General features: G+C 42.7%; 1 long non-coding RNA gene and 1 pseudogene across 1 annotated transcript in view; both read left to right on the forward strand.

Annotated features, from left to right (window-relative positions):
- Window positions 1-14,317, forward strand: part of LOC121100718 — an 89,529-nt gene that overhangs the window by 25,482 nt on the left and 49,730 nt on the right. The gene's annotated exons all lie outside the window — the stretch shown is intronic.
- On the forward strand, window positions 10,521-12,014 carry LOC103663886 (annotated as a pseudogene).

The raw sequence follows: 14,317 nt of genomic DNA on the forward strand, positions 1-14,317 counted from the left end.
GTAGGAAGACAATCCGTAGCCAGCGCATATGTTTAGTGTAGTGAAGACAAATCTCCATCCCCTCCATAGTGGAAGAGGTCTGAGGTAAACTGCTGCTGGTGGCTGGCTGGTTTTCCTAGTAAATGGTACCACACCAGGGGCTCAGGGTTGATTTCTCCTGTTGGCTGACTAGAAAAGTGGCGGTATTGGGATCTGGGTCAACCTTAGGAAGGAAAGATCTGTGTTGTTGAGTCTTTTTAGAGCTTCTCTCCCTGACACTCTGGCCACTAAGCTCGTGCGGTCTTTGAGTAGAGTAGGACTGACATCAGCCCGCGTGATTTTAAAGATTTTCTATAGTGGATGCCCTCGGGTATGAATTGACATACAACACAGATTTCTTCATGCTGGGCCCATCCTGAGAAGTCTATGCCCATACCTTTTCCCTTTCCTTGTTGAAACTCAAGCAAGGCGTTTGGCCACCAGACCTAGAGTTTTTTCTTATTAAATCCTATTTTCAGACCACCATTGCATCCCTTTTGCCCTTTATGTAGAATGTATCCTATGGTCTTTGGTGGTCCATTACTGCCTTATGGCTTCTGTTCCTCTGGAATCCTATCATTCCATTGAAATCAGGGGTCTCCTATCAATGAAACTCCCTTCATAGTCCTATTTGGCCTGCAAAGGGAGCGATCCTTTTCAGGGAGATACAGTTGCTTTGCCCAATTATATATTTATCAATGCTTAATGAAGGGAGTATGTTCTGAACCTTGGGGAATATAATTGGGACTGTGCAGGTCATAAATAATAAATAATCTTTAACATTATCTCCCTATGCTTTTGTATTCCCTGACATCTCAACCTCATTAAATTTAGACCACTGTTGGGACCAAATTTGAGCCAAACAGTCACATAAGTAGTTAGAGCCACTTCTAGCTGCGTAGGCTAACACAATAAGTTCCAAATCTCTAGTAAATGCACCCATATCAATGAATGTGGCCCAATCTAAGGTTGCGTTTCATCCTCCTTATTCTAACACCCTTAGAATGTACTTCCGCATCGACTTCCCAGGTTTATGCCACTAATTTAGCAAAATCTTGTAGTTCTTTTGGAGAGTGAGCTCTTTCTTCTGCATTAGACTGTGTGCCTGACTCTGTAGCATGCTGCGAATTAGCCCTAAGTGTGAGTACAGTGTCTATGGAGAGGAAGGTCTGCAGGAGGATGGGATTCCCTAACACGTATCTTCCCCAGGTGATGTTATCATAGGCCTTTCAAACAAAGAGAAGCTGATGTCCTCAGACAAAAGAGGGCAAGCTACTTCCATGGATAGGCAAGATTTGGGGTGACTTGGCCTTTCAGGTTTGTGAGTTTCGTTTCAGTATAGCCAGATGTCCTCTTTCCATATTTGAGGGCTACATTCTTTCCAAATCAGTGCTTTTATTTTCACCTGAGAAACTGGGTGAGATTGTGAATTCCTCATGTTGAAAATTCAACAACCTACACTTAAATCTTATGTTTGATTTTTAGCAGTTTCTCCCCTGTGGCTACAATAACCAAGAGAAAGCAAACTTCTCTGGACTTTTTGATGCCATATAGTTAGTTAAATAATACTTATTTTGGCCATTTGGATATCTCATGTTATGAAATAGCCCTTGGTATATTTTCTGAGGACCACAGGATCCATGAAAAATAAAATAGAACTATGTTTTGCTCTTTGTATCTTTGTGTTTTTTTATCTGCAAAATCATAAATTTTTCCTCCTGACCTTCAAGTAGTGAGCATTGAGAGTAGGTAGCATTTGTAGATTCTAGGTTTCCTCACAATGCACCGGTTTCATAATGCAATAAAAGTAGATAAGGTCAATGAAATAAAGACTATAAATGTCTCTCTGCTTAGTTGAAAAACATATTATGATGATTAAGTATTTCCTTAAGAGTGGGTATAAGTCTCAGTCCACAAATACTGGTGTTCTCCCTATCATCCATCGACATTTCTTATATCAGTCCCCATTCTCTTTGTGTCATGGAAACAATGGCAGTCAGGCCTGGGTCCACCTTTTCTCTCATTTCACATTTGGAGTCCAGTTTCTAGGGAATGTTGATGATGTTGAAGATGACTCATGAGGTCCTAAGCAGTTGTTTGGGAATAACTGTCTCCCCACGTGGTCCTAGTCCTGATCCTGGGTCCTTGGCCTCACAGATTGCTGCCGAGTCACCCCAGGTGCCTGTGCGCATGGCTTGTCTTACTCTGGTCATGCCATACTTTGGGGGGATGTGTCAGTACATTTTCCTGCTTTTCTGAAGTGCTCAGGGTCCAGAATCCCTGCACAGAGGCTGGCTGTAGCCACTGTCTTTCTGGGGGGTCCTTTTCTTATGACTTTCTTGTCCCCAGGCTCTGCTCTCCTTTGGTGTAGGGAAGCTTTTTTTGTCTTCTGGAGTGATGGTAGCATGGGTGGGAAGTTATTTTCCTTTGTGGTTTGTCTCAGACATTCTGTAAAGACCTCAGTTCGCTTTCCTAGCCTTAAGTGTTCAGTGCTCGCACACCGCCTCAGAAATCAACGCCAGGAAATTTCATAGGCCTTGTCTGCTTTCTGCCTCAGTTTGCCCCTTCTCTAAGAGAGTGGACAAAACACTGACATCCTGCTTGTAAAGGGGGAATATGGTAAAAAAATAAAATAAAATTATGTAATATCTCCTCTTTGTCCACCTTTTCATAAATATTGATAGATCCTATTTGAGAGTTCACAAAGTACTTAAATTCTAGCAATTATAAATTATATATTATGTAATATATTACATCTGTTATAAATGTCATTGTGGCATAAATATACATTGAAACTATTTCCTTTTAAGTACTTTCTCTTGAACTTTCAACATTTGAATTGGATTCAGAACAAGCACATCTCTGAAAAGTGTCAGACGTGCTAGATTTCTTTCTCAGCTCCCATGGAACAAGTAAACACAATATAAAACACCCATTAAATTTTAGAGGTTAAGATTGTCCTTTATGTAAATTATGCTAAAAAGAATTCCCGAGTTCTATAAACTCGTAGATTACAAATGAGTTATAGTCCCCTAGCGATGACAACTGAGCACTTATCAGATTAAACAATTTCCACACAAAGGTGAAAGACTGCTTGAAACAACCACAATTTCCTCTAACTTTTCAAGTCATTTATTTTTAAAAAAAAAAACAACTGAAATGTCCTACAGCAAGTTTCAAGAATCTGCACAATTGTTCTAATTTCTCCCAATTGGTCTGGTTTGATTACTGCATGTGGAGTTGGAGGACAGGTCAAGAATGTAAAAAATGCTAAAACAGGAGGAAGTGAAGTGAGCTTATTGTGAACATGGCCTTTTTCCATGTGAAGAAAGATGGTAGATTATTGTTTTGAGAATTAGACAATGGGAGAAGCAGGGCAGCCCTTCCTACCTCCGAAAGAGAGTTTTTCCTGGTCCCACATCTCCGTCATTCCTTGCCCCCAGTTCTTCAAAAAGGAGAAAAAAACAACACCTTCCTGCCTTCTCTTTTGGAATAATACCTTAGTCGTATTTATCAAATCTTTAAGTGTAGATGTGATAAGCAGTAGAAATAACTTACTTGTGGTGGCAGAAAATGATGGCGAAAATAAGTTTTCTGGTTTTTTCTCTATCCTTACCCTCTATCCCTGCTTGTTGAGGGTTGCTAGAGGGTTTTACGTGGAAGTCCGAGTTCCCCTTTCTCCGGGAGAGAAGGAATTGACTGTTGTTGCATAGACCTGTGCTCCTGGAGCTGTTGCCCGGGACGATGCTGAGGGAAGACCGGAAAGTTGAAGGGTTGAGGTCGAACCGCAGAGGATGTCACGGTGCTGAGCCCCCTGAGGGTGACACGTGCTGAAGAGACACTGTGACTTTCAGCACAGGGCCGACTCCAGTGCTGGGGTGGGTCCTGGGAATGACAGGGACGCTCACCATGGTCTGCACCATAGGGTTCGACATGACACCTCCAGGTTCCATGACCAAGACAGACAGAGGATCAGAGCAGAGGTCCTTCTGCAAATGGATTACGGAAGCTCCACATTCCCATATTGGTGGTTGGGGCTTATGGAGGCCTGAAAATGACTGAGATTGGGTTTCCTGTCAACTTTAGTGGGCCAACGCTAGTTAGAATTAGATTGGGAAACTAAAGGAGTGTGACACTTCATGAAACTGGCAGAGGTAATGAAGAGATGGGCCATATGCACCCCAATGTTCATAGCAGCATTGTCCACAATAGCTAAATTGTGGGAGGAACCGAGATGCCCTTCAACAGATGACTGGATTAAGAAGTTGTGGTCCATATATACAATGGAATATTACTCAGCTATCAGAAAGAACGAATTCTCAACATTTGCTACAACATGGACGGCACTGGAGGAGATAATGCTAAGTGAAATAAGTCAAGCAGAGAAAGACAATTATCATATGGTTTCTCTCATCTATGGAACATAAGAACTAGGAAGATCGGTAGGAGAAGAAAGGGATAAAGAAAGGGGGGGGTAATCAGGGGGAATGAAGCATGAGAGACTATGGACTCTGAGAAACAAACTGAGGGCTTCAGAGGGGAGGGGGGTGGGGGAATGGGATAGACTGGTGATGGGTAGTAAGGAGGACACGTATTGCATGGTGCACTGGGTGTTATGCGCAACTAATGAATCATCGAACTTTACATCAGAAACCGGGGATGTACTGTATGGTGACTAACATAATATAATAAAAAAACATTAAAATAAAAAAAAAAGAACAACAAAAAAAGAATTAGATTGGGAAACTAAAGGAGTGTGACACTTAATGAAGCTGGGGGCCGCGGAACAAATCCATAGTCAATGTTTGTTTCAAAAGCATGAGTAGTAAAGGCGCGTGTGGGTGGCTTAGTGGGTTGAGTGTCCAACTCTTGATTTTGGCTCAGGTTCTGGCTGTGAGATTATGTTGGGCTCTATGTACAGAGGGGAGTCTGCAAGGGATTTTCTCTTCCTCTCCCTCTGCCCCTCCTCTCTCTCTCTCTCAAATAGATAAATAAATCTTAAAAAAACCCGCAAAACATAAGTAGTAGTTCTAGGCTTCTCTCTTCTACTTGGCACATACAGTCAAGGCAAGGCCGTTTTAGTCTCTTTCTCAGACCAGCAAGTTAAATTCTGTCAAGAGTTGGTAAAGGTCAACAATTAAACAAATGTTTACTCAGTAACTACTCTGTTAGGTAGGTACTATCTACTAGGTACTGTGAATGTGAGGGTAAAAATGTGATAAGCTTCCTTTGAGGAAGCAGGAACAATCCACAACACTTATGAAGTATTAATGATATCAATAAAAAGTCTGTATGATGGATGTGGCTGGGACGGGGAGGTCCAGCTCAAAGAAGCATTGTAAAATAATTAACCTTCATCTTTCATGGGGGAGAAAGGGATGTGTTTAGACCCAAGGAATTGGAAGGCAATGGATAGAAATCCTATTTCTGTTTATCCACAATGTCGGTTCCCCATTATAAAGCATTTCATATGAGAAACTGTTGAGTAGACCAGGAATTGGCAAGATTATTTATTATGATTATCTGGAGACTTTGTTAAGGCTAATATACTGAAGCTCATGCAATTTGCTAACTTGTTACTCAGGAGGAAACCAGAAGATCATAACTTGAAGAAAAAATATAAATCACCATACGAAGAAAGTGAAATCAGAAATCTTGAGGGCTCTCTTGAAGAAATTGAGGTCTGTAGCTGGAACCCAGAGTCAGCTGATACTGGTTGAGAGCATTAATGAGCTCTGTGCTAGAGAAACAAATGAATACCAGCCTTTCCAAGGAAGATGATAGGGAATAATCCTGATTATCTTCAAGTGGAAAAAATAAAGCCAACATCCCATGCTGCTCTTAAATCCACTATGTCAAACCTTTCCCTCCCTCATTTCGATTTAAATTACAAACTTCTCAAAATGCCAAAGAGACTTTTTTTTAAGTTTTGTTAATGAATGGATTCCTTTTGATAGAAGTCCAGGCAGAACCTAGAAAATCAGAGAGACCTAATGGACCAGATTTGAATCAGAGACCATAGTTTTTAAGAATTATGTAGGAATGTCATTCCAACACCAAGAGACCAAGGGTAGAACAGTGTAGGGCTCTATGCAGTGCCTTCTGTAAAGCCTAAGGTAAGTAGCTTGGAGCAGAGCATCAGGGCAGGAAAGATCCCTGTCTTGCTGGATGGAGACACTGCTCTGGTCCTGGTACTGCCCTGACCACTGTTAGAACTTGGGCAAATAACTTCTCTTTCTTGGCCTAAGTCCTAAGATTGTTAAAGAGCAGGCACGTGTGAATATGGTACCGGGTAGCCTTTGTCCTACACTGAACCGTGGGTGTAAGTTATGCTGGGTTGTCTCCAGTCCAGATGTTTGCATAGCCACTAAGAAAGAATCAGTTAAGAGCCAAAAAGGGGAATTTGAAGGATTTCTCAGCTATAGGATCTTGTCTCTGTTGTGTGGCAAGTCAGCCAGAAGATGAAGAAGCTTGTCTGCTCTCAAGTGTGTGCAGCGGTGTGGGAGGGGGGGTAGGTGGAGAGGTGCATTGGTGGGGAGAGGGGGATGTCCTGGGAAACCAGGAGAGGGAGTTACTAGCATAGCTAAGCCAACTAAAGAGCCTTAGAAGCACAAATGAGGATTCTTTCATGTGGTCATGATTTTCTTGTATTGGTCAAAAGCTATAAATTGAACCATATTCTTTTTTCTGTGGGGAAAAAAGAAAATTTAGTGACAAGTATTTCATAGAATATCTTTCAGCAACGCCATCTCAGGGCTAATTACTATTTTTGGAAATCGCGAGAAAAGAGGCCTTCCCTGTATGAAGGATTGAAAATACACATAATGTCTTGGGAGGACAAAGGCTGTTATTCTGTCCTATTCACATACACAGTTTGTTGTACAGAAAATTCCAGCCTTTCAAAAACAGAATGCGCGGTCACTGCAGATGAGGTCACACGTAAGCAAAATGCAACTTTCTCTCCCAGGTAAGTTGTCCCTACTGAGGTCAGAGGAGAACCAGAGGGAATGGTGGGCTGAGCCCCAGATGAGTGAAAGGTGAAGATTTTCAGGAAGGGAGTGACCAGCCCTGTCCCACGCTCCTGGCATGACTAGGCGCCCAACACTGGACCGTGCAACATGGAGACATTATGCCCATAATAGAAACCTTTTCTCTGGCTGGAGTGGGTTCAAAAGAGAGCAGGTGGGAAAGTGAACATACCAAGTGAAGACCATTTGTTATTACACCAGGGGAATTGCCCTGGAACATTTTATGACCAGGGAACAGCATTCTTTGAGATCTCCGTGTCATTGCTTTGGAGGTCACGGACCGTCAAGGTTATTTGGGATTTAATCATTCAAGATCGTGCCTTCCTAGAAAGTTGATTTCCTCAAAGTTTTTCTTGTTTGTATGTCCTTTCTGACAAAATGCATCATGGACTACAATTGCAAAGTTAGTGAAATTTCCTTCCCGTATGAACGCGAGTTTTATATTCATTGATTATTAAAAAAAAAAAAAAAGCTGGTTGGCTTGATTTGGTGCTGGGCAGGATCCCACAGAGAGCATTTCTGCCTTAGAACCTCTCCTTCCTTGACTTTCCTGAGAGTTTCACAGAGCATCTGATAACAGCTCTGACCTCCTCCCCTGCCATGTGGTGACCCTGGTCTTGGAACACGTTGGCTCACTGGGTGGGGGGCGGTGGGCAGGAGGGATGAAATCATTGTTGTGCTTCAGTGTCCCCTTTTCCTGAGAGGACTTTCATAACAAGGGAGTCTGTATTTTTAGAATTAGCATGTTCTGTTTCAGTGTTGTGAACATTCATTTTAAACCTACTATATTTAGGAAAGGTTTAATTATCCACGTAGGGAAACTGGTTTCAAGCTGTCACTTTTTGTTCCTTGTTCATCCAAGCAGCCCCCTACAGCTGAGAATGGCAATTTCACCTACACCTGGCAAGGTCAATGGACAGGAAAAATTGCACTACTGGAGTTGAGTGGGCGCAGAGCAGCAGGGGAAGCCCCTCTAGGCATCCCCCAACCCTGCGCCAGCCCCTCCTCTCTCATTGGGTCCTTACTGCCACAACACAGCCTCTCTGGCCTGGGGCTGGTGGCGTTAGATATCTGTTCCAGAGCCAACGAAGTGTCTTCCCTTCCCACACAGAAATCATGATTAGATTTTCCAAAATGACACTCAGGTAACAGGATCTCTTTGGGCCATGTACAAGTATATATGATGTTCGGAACCATGCGTGAACTGATGACAGTTCTTGGATTTTTCAGAGATCCCATTCATTCCTTTGTTTCCTTGCTCACTTCTGGCAGGGTCTTCTCCAAAGTTGGAGTGCTGAGCTGGGGAGTTGCAGGTGGATACAGGCATGGATGCATTCGATGCATGGAGGCCTCTGGTGGGAGGTTGGGCAAGTGCCAACTGACACTAAAAATGCTCTGAGACATAAATATAACATGGGACACACTCACTTAGTCTATTCAGCAAACATTTATTGATTGGTTGCGGGAGAGCCCTGTAGCCTGGAGCTGGTTTAGTGGGAGAAATACAGATGAATATGTTTTTTAAACATATTCTAATAAATGTGTAAGTACAGAGTAAGAGCTCAGAAGAAAAGAAATGTTGTAGGCATGTGTAACGAAGGAGCCTCGGTGATTGGGTCAGCGGAGGGAAGGGATGCTGGCGCTGAGATCTCCAGTGGGGCTCCCCAGACTTACTGTGATGACAGTCATCTGGGAATCTTGTTAAAATGCAGATTCCTATTCTGAGTCTGGGGTCTGAGGCAGGGTCTGAGGTTCTGCATGTCTAGTCAGCTCCCACCTGCTGCTAATGCTGCTGGTGCATGGATCATGTTTTGAGTACCAAGGACTCTGAAGGGTGGGATACAGCAAAACACTGGGTGTTGAAATGAGTTTCACAGGGAGGGACCAGCATGTACATAGTGTGAACACTGGTTCTTCTCACCGCCTACTGAGTAATTTTTCCCTCCCTTCCATGATCAGTTCTCAGGATGTGTGTCCCCCTGCTGGCACATTTCCAGGTTACTCTTTGTGTTCACTTGAAACTACCTTTTCTAAATACTGGGGCTTTTATTTAAAAGGACATACTGAAGATATTTTTCCATTGCTTCTTAGAAGCAGAAAGAAAAAAGGGCAGAAATATGAATGTCACCTTTGATAAAACTGAAGACGAACTCCCAAAAGATAATCTATGGGGAGAGCTGGTAATACGGTACAGATCAAATATCTGCAGGAAGACTCCCAGTAGACCCGTCACGGTTGGCAGGAAAGCATTTTCTTGCATAGATGGCACCCTGAGAGGCAAAGCCAATTATCTCAGCTTTAGAATCATAGGAATGGCAGCTGTTTTTGGTGGTGAAGGGAAACCAGATCCCTGGGCCCTATTTCATCACACGAAGAAATAGGAAAAAGCAGAGTAGAATAAAAATATGTAGAAATGCCATTTTTGTCTTTCTCCTGGAGAGACAGGTGGACTAGAGGCTGAATTACGTCCTGCTCTCTAGCTGCCCATATTTGTTGGCTAGAGAGAGAGATAAAAGTTAGAATAAGTTGCATATACAACCTCATCATAACGAGTTTCTCCCCAAACCCTGGAGAATGCCTGCTAGCCTGGAACTGCTCACCTCGTTCCCAACATGAACCAGTTCTAGAGTCCAGGAAGGATGCATGTAATTGAAAACGAACACACAAAGGCAAACAGCACAGGTTTTATATAAAGATAATATAAGACAAAAGGAGGGGATCCTCACAAGAACAAGTGACCAGCAAGATGTTGAAAGTTATGACCAAATACATGACTATGAGCTAAGGCAACTTAATGAAACCATTGAAAGCAGAGCAATTGAGAACTTGGGGAAAGTAATAGGGACACGACAGGTGGAGAGGAAACAACTTGCAGAGCTCAGGAAGGAAGCAGAAGAGAAAAATAAAGCCGTCCTTTGAAATGCAAGCATACTGGAATAAACACAGAGGAGAATAGGCACTGTTGACATCAGTGATGGGTAAGCGAACAGGATTAAGAAAAACAAGCAAAAATCAACTGGAAATGAGCAAACTTAGAATGGATTAAAGAGAATGTGAAAGATATTAAAGGCGAAAGAAATGGAACATATACATTATTGGTATCCTTTAAGAAGGAACCTGGAGACAATAATAAAGTACTTTAGGAAATAAGAGATGACTTGAATCTCCAAATGAAAAGGCTGCACTATGATCCAGAAAAATTGGTACTGACACATTTCCAAGTATTTCCAAATGCTGGCCCTCAAAGAAAAAATCTTTCATTTAGGCAACAAAAAGCAAACTATTAAAAGGGAAGATCAGGCTGGCATTTTAACAAAGCAGACTACACAGTGGAACCAAAAGCAAGAGAAGGGAATCATCACATGAAATATGAGTACCAGAGTGCGTTACTTACCTGGACTCTTGGGTTGTTGCGAAGGTAACCCAGACCCAGTGTCTGCTCCTGTCACCTGCGCCTGCTAAGCTGTAGCTGCCATGCGTGAGCGCATCTCCATCCACGTTGGTCAGGCTGGTGTGCAGATGGGCATTGCCTGCTGGGAGTTCTCTTACCTGGACTATGGCATCCAGGTCAGCATTCAGATGCCAAGTGACAAGACCAATGGGGGAGGAGATGACTTTGGCATCTCCTTCAGTGAGACATGTTCTAGCAAGCTGGTCCCCAAGGGCACTGTTTGTAAATCTGGAACCCACTGTCACTGATGAATTTCACATCGGCATCTGCCACTAGCTCTTTTACTCCGAGGGGCTCACCCCAGACAAGGAAGATGCTGCCAATAACTGTGCCCGAGGGTGCTACACTGTTGGCAAGGAGATCATTGACTCTGTCTTGGACTGAATTTGGAAACTGGCTGACCAGTGCACAGATCTTCAGGGCTTCTTGGTTTTCCACCGCTTTGGAGGGGAAACTGGTTCCGAGTTCACCTCCCTGCTGATGGAACATCTCTTGGCCAATTATGGCAAGAAGTCCAAGTTGGAGTTCTCCATTTACCCAGCCCCTCAAGTTTCCACAGCTGGAGTTGAGCCCTACACCTCCATCCTCAGTACCCACACCACCTGGGAGTACTGTGATTGTGCCTTCACGGTAGGCAATGAGGTCAGCTATGAAGTCTGCCATAGAAACCTCTATATTGAATGCTCAGCCTACTCTAACCTTCACTGCCCTGTTAGCCAGATTGCCTTCCATCACTGTTTCCCTCAGATGGATGGAGCCCTGAATGTTGATCTGACAGAATTTCTGACCAACCTGGTGCCCTATCCCCACATCCACTTCCCTCTGGCCACATAGGCCCCTGTCGTCTCTGCTGAGAAAGCCTACCATCAACAGCACAGGTGACCAATGTGCGCTTTGAGCCAGCCAACCAGATGGGAAAATGTGATCCCTACCATGGCAGATACATGGCTTACTGCCTGTTGTACTGTGGGGCGTGGTTCCCGAAGATGTCAGTGCTGCCATTGCCACCATCAAGACCAAACACAGCATCGTTAGTGGATTGAAGCTCCACTGGCTTCAAAGTTGGCATTAATTACCAGCCTCCCATGTGGTGACTGGTGGAGACCTGCCCAAAGTAGGGTTGTGCACATGCCGAGCAGCTCCACAGCTGTTGGTGAGGCCTGGTCTTCCCTGGATCACAAATTTGACCTGATGTATGTCATGTGTGTTTTTGTTCACTGGTATGTGGGTGAGAGCATGGAAGAAGGAGAGTTGTTTGAGGCCCATGAGGACATGGCTGCCCTTGAGAAGGATTATGAGGAAATTGGTATGGATTCTGTTGAAGGAGACAGTGAAGAAGAGGAGAGAAATACCAATTGCCATTCCATTCAGCCCTGCGGCATGTCCTACTCACAGCTTTAGCTTCAACATTAGCTGACAGGCATTCAAGCTTTCTGGTTGGATTGTCTTCACTTATAACTGTGATCATGTCTTCCTTTTCCATGAATACCTGTAAGATTTTCCCATCATGTTTCAAAGTAAAGACTTTAAGAAAGAAAAAAAAATGAGAACCCAAATTTGACCAAACATAAAAATAAATGTTAATTGTCCCACTCACCTATTAAGAGACTCACATTTACAAAGAGAGTGGAATCCAGTTATGTGTGATATAGGACATGTGTGTAAAACATTGAAGCCCATACAGGCTGAAGGTGTAGAGAGCCGGCAGACATTGCTGTAACCTGAATCCTGTCCCCCTCCCAATTCATATGTTGAAGCCCTAACCCCTAATTGCAGATAGGATTTTTAAAGAGTGATTAAGGTTAAATGAGATCAAAAGAGTGGGGCCCTGATCTAATAGAGCTGGTGTCCATACAAGAAGAGAAAGAGACACTAGAACATTGTCTTTGCCATGTGAAACAGAGAAGGTGGCAGTCTCCAAGCCAGCAAGAGAGATTTTACCAGAATGTAACACCTTTGTCTTGGATTTTCTAGCCTCCAGACTGTGAGAAAATAAATTTTTGTGGTTAGAGTCACCTAGTCTGTGGTATTTCTTAGGGCGGTCCAAACCAACGAACATAGATTAAAAAAGCAAATGACAGTATAGTGAGGAAGAGGGAGAGAGAAAGCAGCAGTCATAACTATATGGTTGTATTCAGAATAAAAAACATTAAATTAGGTAAAAAGGGAGCTTGATAATAGTAAAAGATGGAACTCATGATGTAATTTAATGTGATTAAAAAATTGCCGTGGAAACCACAGTGCCAAACTTAAAGGAAACAGGAATAGATAGAAATGCTTTAATAATAGAAAACTTTAATTCCTACCTCTTAACTACTGACAGAGAAAGTTAAAAAAAAAAAAAAGGCAAGTAAGAATATGGACTCTTTGAATGATGTAATGAGTAAGATAGCTTTTATAGATACACATTAAGCCATATTCTCAGAAACACTATACTGTCCTTTGACGTAACATTGGAACAGTCATGAAAACTATATATCAAGCTGTAAAGAAAATTGCAATCAATTCTCCCAAGTAGAAATAGACAATAATCTCTGACAATGCAATGAAATAAAAAATTAATAATCAAAAGCCACCTTAACTTTTGGAAACCAAAGAACACTCTTTAAATTCTTAAAACTGTAATTGTAGAATATTTGGAAAACAACAAAAATTAAAACAACATATTGGAGATAGATTTTTGGTAAAGCAGTGCTTAGAGGAAAATTCATAGCATTAAATACTTATAATTAAGAATTACATTAAGTGATTTTTTTTTGAAGATTTTATTTATTTATTTATTTGACACAGAGACAGCCAGTGAGAGAGAGACAAGCAGGGGGAGTGGGAGAGGAAGAAGCAGGCTCCCAGCAGAGGAGCCTGATGTGGGGCTCAATCCCAGCATGCCGGGATCACGCCCTGAGCCGAAGGCAGACGCTTAACGACTGCGCCACCCAGGCGCCCCACATGAGTGATTTTTAAACATCCAATACCAGAATTTATAAAACAATGTGCATTAGAGAAAATATAGTAAAACATTAATAAAGAGAAAAGCAAAAGTTAATGAATTATAAGACTTTTTTTTAAAAAAGATTTTATTTATTTATTTGACAGAGAGAGAGAGACAGCCAGAGAGAGAGGGAACACAAGCAGGGGGAGTGGGAGAGGAAGAAGCAGGCTTCCCAGTGGAGCAGGGAGCCCGATGCAGGGCTCGATCCCAGGACTCTGGGATCACACCCTGAGCCAAAGGCAGACGCTTAACAACTGAGCCACCCAGGCGCCCCATGAATTATAAGAATTTTTTTTTTCTAATGATTTTTTATTATATTATGTTAGTCACCATACAGTACATCCCCGGTTTTCGATGCAAGGCTCGATGATTCATTAGTTGTGTATAACACCCAGTGCACCATGCAATATGTGCCCTCCTTACTACCCATCACCAGCCTATCCCATTCCCCAACCCCCCTCCCCTCTGTAGCCCTCAGTTTGTTTCTCATAGTCCATAGTCTCTCATGTTTCATTCCCCCTTCTGATTACCCCCCCCTTTCTTTATCCCTTTCTTCCCCTACTGATCATTCTAGTTCTTATGTTCCATAGATGAGAGAAATCATATGATAGTTGTCTTTCTCTGCTTGACTTATTTCACTTAGCATTATCTCCTCCAGTGCCGTCCATGTTGTAGCAAATGTTGAGAACTCGTTCTTTCTGATAGCTGAGTAATATTCCATTGTATATATGGACCACAACTTCTTAATCCAGTCATCTGTTGAAGGGCATCTCGGCTCCTTCCACAATTTAGCTACTGTGGACATTGCTGCTATGAACATTGGGGCGCATA

This window comes from Ursus maritimus, unplaced genomic scaffold, assembly GCF_017311325.1.
Source record: "Ursus maritimus isolate PB19 unplaced genomic scaffold, ASM1731132v1 scaffold_5, whole genome shotgun sequence".
NCBI classification, from domain to species: domain Eukaryota; kingdom Metazoa; phylum Chordata; class Mammalia; order Carnivora; family Ursidae; genus Ursus; species Ursus maritimus.